This window comes from Cebus imitator, unplaced genomic scaffold (assembly GCF_001604975.1).
Source record: "Cebus imitator isolate Cc_AM_T3 unplaced genomic scaffold, Cebus_imitator-1.0 Scaffold45, whole genome shotgun sequence".
Taxonomy (NCBI): domain Eukaryota; kingdom Metazoa; phylum Chordata; class Mammalia; order Primates; family Cebidae; genus Cebus; species Cebus imitator.
Window position 1 is genome coordinate 7,349,928 of NW_016107360.1, and position 7,474 is coordinate 7,357,401.

Sequence of the window (7,474 nt, forward strand, 5' to 3'; positions counted from 1 at the left end):
CACATATACACCATGGAATATTATGCAGCCATCAAAAACGATGAGTTCGTTTCCTTTGTAGGGACATGGATGAACCTGGAAACCATCATTCTCAGCAAACTGACACAAGAGCAGAAAATCAAACACCGCATGTTCTCACTCACAGGCAGGTGTTGAACAATGAGAACACATGGACACAGGGAGGGGAGCACTACACACTGGGGTCTGTTGGGAAGAGGTGGGGGTGGGAGAGTGGGGGGTGGGGAGTTGGGGAGAGATAGCATGGGGAGAATGCCAGATATAGGTGAAGGGGAGGAAGGCAGCAAATCACACTGCCATGTGTGTACCTATGCAACAATCTTGCATGTTCTTCACATGTACTCCAAAACCTAAAATGCAATAAAAAATAATAATAATAATAATAAATGCTAGGAGAAAAAAATGTGGAGGAACTTAAAAGAAAGCCCATTGTAAACATTATCTTTCATTCATTCTGCTATCAATAACCCCTCTTTCCTCTTTCCCAAATGTAATAACATATGGAAATATATTTTCCAAAGCACAGTTCTACTTTGATTCCTTAAAGTTTTTTGCATTTTAAGTGCTTTCCTTTTTGCAATGCTGGGGACAAAGGAAGACAGGAATGTTAAGAGAACCAAATTCCAATTACCTTGGGAATTAATGTCTTAGAGGGAGTCACTGCCCTTTAATCAGTTGTAAAGAGACTTTCAACTGTTAATCAAGTCTGCTAATAGAGGCTCACATGTTCAATAGAAAATAGTAGGGCCAAGAGGGAAGTGCAATGAGAAAATGTAAGTAAACACAGTTAATGGTGGTAATGCGTGCTAATAGGGCCATAATAATAAAAGCAACAGATCTTGACTGTACAAAATTCTATTTGATTCTCTCCAATCAGAAACTCAGTGGATGTTATGAATATAGTTCTTTTTCTTGGTTTAAAAACATTATAGTAACCAAAGAGAAATAAATAGTTCAGTATGACCACACTGATTCATATTAACTGGGCTAAGAGTCAACTTGTTTTAGCAGAGGCTGAATTATAAAATTACTTTTAAAATAAAGTTTGCAATAATACAGTCTTATACTAGTATAGCAGAATGTAACCCAGACGTTGTTTTGTAGCTGAATATGAGGCTAAAATTAGCACAGCAAAAATTTCTATCTTGGTTCCTCCCAAAGTACTTGAAAGTCCTGTAAGAACGTTTAATCCCTAAAGTATTTTAAGCATCTCTTTTTCAATTATACATTGTTTCTGAAGAAAGGGTTTATTACAGAAAAACCAAACATCTGCTCAGACCCCTTCACCAATAACTAATTCCTGATTGATGAAATCTAAATTCAATAAATCACACTATATTACAATAAACCTTTTGGAGCTTTATAATCTGGTGACATGAAGAGTATCTGCTCTAATTACCATCTTGTGACTAGCTCAATATGATTTCCATGAAGAGGCTGGCCTTTCTGAGTTGCTACCTAAAATTGTATGACATATTTGAAGTTCTCATAGTGAAAATAACAAGTTTTAGTCTTATTTTCTTTACATGCTTTTTCTTGGCCTGTCCTTTCTTTCCTCTCAACCCATCATTATCATGGCTAAAAAGAACATCTCATCTCCAAATAACAGCAATTGTTAAAAATTAGATATTATAAGTATAGTAGGGGAGCTTACTAGGAGGATTTCCTTTATAAAAATATATTAAATAAAAATATAATCAACACAAATTACACAAACAGAATTAGGATTTCTCTTCTACTGCCTTTTTTTGTTTGTTTGTTTTTGAGACAGTCTCACTCTGTCACCCAGGCTGGAGTGCAGTGGCACCATCTCAGCTCACTGCAACCTCCGCCTCCCAGGTTCAAGAGATTCTCCTGACTCAACCTCCAGAGTAGCTGGGATTGAGGTGTATGCCATCATGCCCAGCTAATTTTTTGTATTTTTAGCAGAGATGGGGTTTCACCATGTTAGCCAGGATAGTGTCGATCTCCTGACCTCATGATCCACCCACCTCAGCTTCCCAAAGTGCTGTGATTACAGATGTGAGCCACTGCGCCTGGCCTCTTCTACCACTTTCTACAAGCAGAGGAATAGCACCTATATTCCTCTTACAATCCCCAGTGTTTTAATACAGCTCAATAAATAAAGGAAACAATGTGGCATAATGAAAAGAAGGCTGACATGGGAGTCCAAAAAACCCATGCCACTTTTCAACAAGTAACTTAAACTTTCTAAGTCTCCATTTCCTCAACTGTGAAAGATAGATAATAACATCTATCTTTTAGGGATATTTTAAGGATTAAAAATAATGCAAATAAAGCATCGGCAAACAAAAGGTACTGAATAAATGATACCTCTAATTATCACTAACAAAATATCACTTGGACAATTGAGAATGTATTTCACAATCTTACAGTTCTGAAAATAGGGGGCACAGGAGTGAGGCTTCATCAGATTCTAATGCCCTAGTTACTCCATCCTTATTTACTCTTCACTGATTAACTTTGTGATTTAGTTGCCTAATCTACTACCACCACTTCCAATTGCTCACCATCAATTTATTCCTTAACCCCTTTTACAGTATAAATTTGGGTCTCATCATCTACTCTCCATGACCTTATAAATGACAATTCTATCAGCTCTTTCTCTATGGCCATTCTTTTTCTGTAACCTGAAGCAAGTGTCTTCCTTTCTGAAACTCTACTTCTTGACCTCACTGACTTGAATATTCTAGTTCTATCACCCATGTAACCATTCTTCCAATTTTCTACATATCTCCAACAATCTATTCGAATTACACATTTTTAACTTTCCTTCTTCCCCCATCCACTTATTATTATTATTTTTTAATGGAGTTTCGCTCTTGTCGCCCAGGCTGGAAAGTACAGTGGTGTGATTTCAGCTTACTGAAACCTCCACCTCCCAGGCTCGAGTGATTCTCCTGCCTCAGCCTCCTGAGTAGCTGGGATTACAGGTATGTGGCACCATGCCCAGCTAATTTTTTTTTAATATATATTTTTAGTGGAGATGGGGTTTCTCCATGTTGGTGAGGAAGGTCTTGAACTCCTGACCTCAGGTGATCCGCCTGCCTCAGCCTCCCAAAAGTGCTGGGATTACAGGCGTGAGCCACAGCTCCATACCCCATTTCTGTAATATTTTCATCTTCCTCTCCATTTCCCTATCAGGACTCACTTGAAGTTTCATTATTTTCCAAAATAGTCTCTCCCTCTTCTTAACTACTAATGTGTGCACTGCTGTGGGGGCTATTCGTCACCTTGTCCACTACTGTGACATCTACTGATTATCAAATCAACAGGAACTTTGAAATTTAGAACAAAAGAGCATATATATGTCTGACAGGTTTAAGAGGTTCAGACTGTACCCACAGAAAGGGCATGGGGAGTGCAGTCTGGGTGTGCTGATTATAACCAAAACCCTAACTAAATTAATTAAATATTAATTTACATTTAAATGGGGGGAAGAGAAGAGTTCAAAAAGATAAGTATAGAGTTTACAATTGCTTTCCCAGTTTAAGCACTTTTAAGGTTTACATTACTCTCCTAAATTTCCAAGCCTATACATCACTCAACATAAGAGTAAATATAAATATTCCAGTAACTAAAACCTAATTTTTATGGTACAGTTTAATAATGCATATACAATGTTTTCATTAAGTGAAGTACAAATGACTGAATAAATTCTGTGTGTTTATATGAGAAAGAAACTAACGTTTGTCAACTAATCAAAAGACTGTAAGAAAAAAATTAAAAAACAAAAAGAAATTGTTTCCTATGATCCATGTTAGAGGAAGTAAAAAGAAGAAAAAAAAATCTTTGTTCAAAAAAACACACACCAAACAAATATTATTTAACATTACTACTAAAAAGCTACCCTGATACAAGGCTCACAACAAAAGTAATTGAAACTAAAATGGAAAAGTACTGTATTTCCAAAATTCTTTGATCTCTTATATGTGATACACTTCACATAACATTCTTTACAAGGTACAAACAGGATTCAGGAATGCAAATTGATCTTGAACACTCAACAAATTAAAATGTGAATTATATTAAGTGCCTTATAAGAAAAACAATTTTAAGTTACCTGACCCTATTCCACCTCACTCCAAGATCACAGTATTTATTAAAATAGCAAAAGATACGACACATCAACAAAGAACAGACCAGTGATAATTATAATAGGGTTACCAAAAATTAAAACTAAGTGAGCAAAGAGGAAGAATACTTAATGAGATGCTCAAATAAAATTATTAAATTTACTTCTCAGTAATATGGGGTGAAGAAAACGTCTTAATTAGGAAAAACATTAGGGTACTGATTAGAAAACATGGGCTATTACATCAGATAGGAATTGAGTTTAAACTCTGTATACATTATAGACGGTGAACAACTGTCTTAACCTCTCAGTCTCAGTTTATCTGTAGAATAGAAATAATAATCCTTACCTTATAAAGCTATACAGGGATTAAATAAAATTAATTATGCAAAATACTTAGTACTTAAGCACATATTAAGATCTTTATAAATTGTATTCAGCCCAAAAAGATCAGACATTTTTAGAGCCAAACTATTTCAAATCTTCCAAGGAAGAGATTAATTGCCAGAACATATACAAACATGGAAAGCTTGTCTCTCAGTCTCTCTTTTTACGAGGCAAACATATTCAGAAATCAAAACCTTAAAAAGGTAATACAAAAGGAACACTAAAGATCAATCTCATACAGCAAATCAAATATAACACTACTTTAAAGAGATATACTATTATCAAGTTGCCTTTATCCCTAAGACAGCAGTTGTTTGATGAAATCTACTTGGAAATCTTGTAACACAATTCATCAACCAGCATGTAAAAGAAGGAAAACTATATGATCATCTCAAGGTATATTAAAAGTGCATGTGATCAAACTGAATATCTATCTCAGTTCCCACTGAAAAGGCATAGAAAGCTATTTCTTTAACATACCATTAACAAAAATTTTGAAAACTCAACTATGAAACCCTAAAGGCATTTCCATTTAAATGAGAAATAATCCAAGGATGCTCACTGTTCACCGCTATAATATGACTCAACATTATTCTAGAAGTTCTGATCAAAGTCCTAAGAAAATGAAACAAGAATTAAATTTTGGAAAGAAGACAAAATCATCATCATTTACAGATGCTATATAATTGAGTTACTACAAAACCCAATAAAAACCATCAGAATTAAGTTTCATAAGATGACCAATTAGAAAACAGCATATGAGAATCAGCAATCTTTCTATGTTCCATCAGGTACATCTAATATTCTTTATAAAATAATGAAAAAAGTTCTGTTCCCAATAGGATCAATAAGTTTTAAAATATCAAAAATAACACTTAATAATGGGCAGAACTCACATGAAGAAAACTACAAACTTTAAAATATGTGAAGAAAACTCAACACTACATCTTTGAGTCATAAAAGGTGACTTCAATAAAAGAAGATAACATTGTAGTAATAGAGATATTACAACTCTCCTGAGAAAATTAGGTCAGATATTCCAATGAGGTTCTTTTAGGATCTTAACTGCATTTAATGTAACATGAATAAAGAAATATAAGAGAAATGGTGAAAATGTTTTGACAAAGACAATGATAGGGATTCACACAACTATTTAGCGAAGTACATTAAAAACTCACAATAATTAGGACAGTTTGGAATTACTAAAGCAAAAAAAAAAAAAAAGTAGCCCAATGAAACTGAATAGAAAAACCTAGAAAAAGTAATGTATCCATATCTATAGATATACACATGATTTTGTATTTAAAACCTCTGAAAAAGATAACTGTTCAATAAATAGCATTAAAATAATTGAACCATCATCCTATGTTAAAATACATCGCAAACAGACGAAAGATGTAAATTTTTTTTTAACTGCGGAATTAATATAAGGAAATACAGGTGAATATTCATATAATTCGGGAATGCAAGGCCCTTCTAAGTAGGGAGGTATCATAAAAGAAAAATTTGATACGTTTAAGCACATTAAAATGTTAGCAATCTGTTTAAAAAGAAAATTCATATCGAAAACAAAATTAAGATAAAAAATGACAAACTGGAGAAATGATCTACAATGTAATTTGACAAAGGCTTAATAGTTTGTATATACAAAGGGCTCTTATAACTTAGTTTTTAAAAATCTCCAGTATTAAAATAGACAAAGGACACTAATAGATAATTCACAAAAGGAAAAAGTGTCTCTGGGTGGAAGCATTATAAGTGTTATTTACCATTTACGCTTTCCTGAATTTTTCAAATTTCCTACAGTGATTATGCTTTATATTAGTAATTAAGAAAATAAAGAATGTTTACAATATGGCTGTAACTATAATAACAATAATATCCAAAATCATGCTAACATTGATATTTCCACTCTTGGGCTGCACCAAAATTAGGGATGTTTTCCCTTTCTAGAAAGAATCATACTTTAATTCTTCAATCACAATGAAAGAAATTTTCAGAACTATACAAGACAATCAGATAAAACTTTTCACTTCGTCTTTATGATCAAGTTACAAAGCCAAATAATATTTGGATAAACTATTCTGTTTTCAGCCTCCTAGGAAAGCTAAGAGTCAAGGCTGAGGAAGAAGCCCTGGACTTCAGAACCAGCAGGACTCAGATTTTACCTACATGCAAAACCTGAGCCAGGAGTTAAAAAAAAAAAAACAGGTGGTGATATTACCTTTCTCAAGATAAAAAATGTGAGCCTTTGAGAATTCCTTGTCTTCTCTTCTCTGTCTCATTTAGGAGACAGAGGAATGATTTTATCTTTAATGTATTTATAAGGAATATATCCAAAGTGCAAGCAAACAAGACTTCTTCTGAGCAAAGATACTTTAAACAGGAGATTTTCAAGTGCTAAATGTTCTTTTTCCTTAGTGCAGATACGCGGCCTAACTCTGAGAAGGCCAAAAAAGACTCTGGCAGGACTTCGTTCTCAACGATAAGCAATAGTCAAACTGCTAATTCCATCTGCCCCCCTCCAAAAAACGACAACGTGTTACATGATGATGCCAGAGATCTCAGGCTCCATTTAAGGAATTTTCCTGAGGGGCATTTATTTTCACAATATTAAAATGCTCTCTACTTCAAGTATTTCAGGGAACCAATTAGGATACTATATGCCAACTTTGATGACGATAACAAAGAAATAATACAGTCTTTAACATTATATTCTTAGAGATGTTGCTTCCAGAAATGTCTTCCTTTCTTACTAGTCAAAGCTCTGAATTCCATCCACTTCTATCTCCTCAGGGTCTTAGTTCCAAAAATTATCTCATCTTTCCAGAATTCCTTAAGAATCTCTTCCTGGGGCCGGGCGCGGTGGCTCAAGCCTGTAATCCCAGCACTTTGGGAGGCTGAGGCGGGTGGATCACGAGGTCAAGAGATCAAGACCATCCTGGTCAACATGGTGAAACCCCGTCTCTACTA

The 7,474-nt window shown here is 34.5% G+C and overlaps 1 protein-coding gene across 4 annotated transcripts in view; it reads right to left on the reverse strand.

The window, feature by feature from the left end:
- The window catches only part of FAM126A (family with sequence similarity 126 member A), a 132,912-nt gene that overhangs the window by 68,702 nt on the left and 56,736 nt on the right, over positions 1–7,474 (reverse strand). Inside the window, exon 1 of one of the 4 annotated variants that reach the window (XM_017526974.2) lies at positions 5,064–5,699. The exons of the other annotated variants lie outside the window; for them this stretch is intronic. The gene's annotated coding sequence lies outside the window, so the exon portion shown is untranslated. Of the gene's footprint in view, positions 1–5,063; positions 5,700–7,474 lie in introns of those variants that run through there. 4 annotated transcript variants of the gene reach the window in all.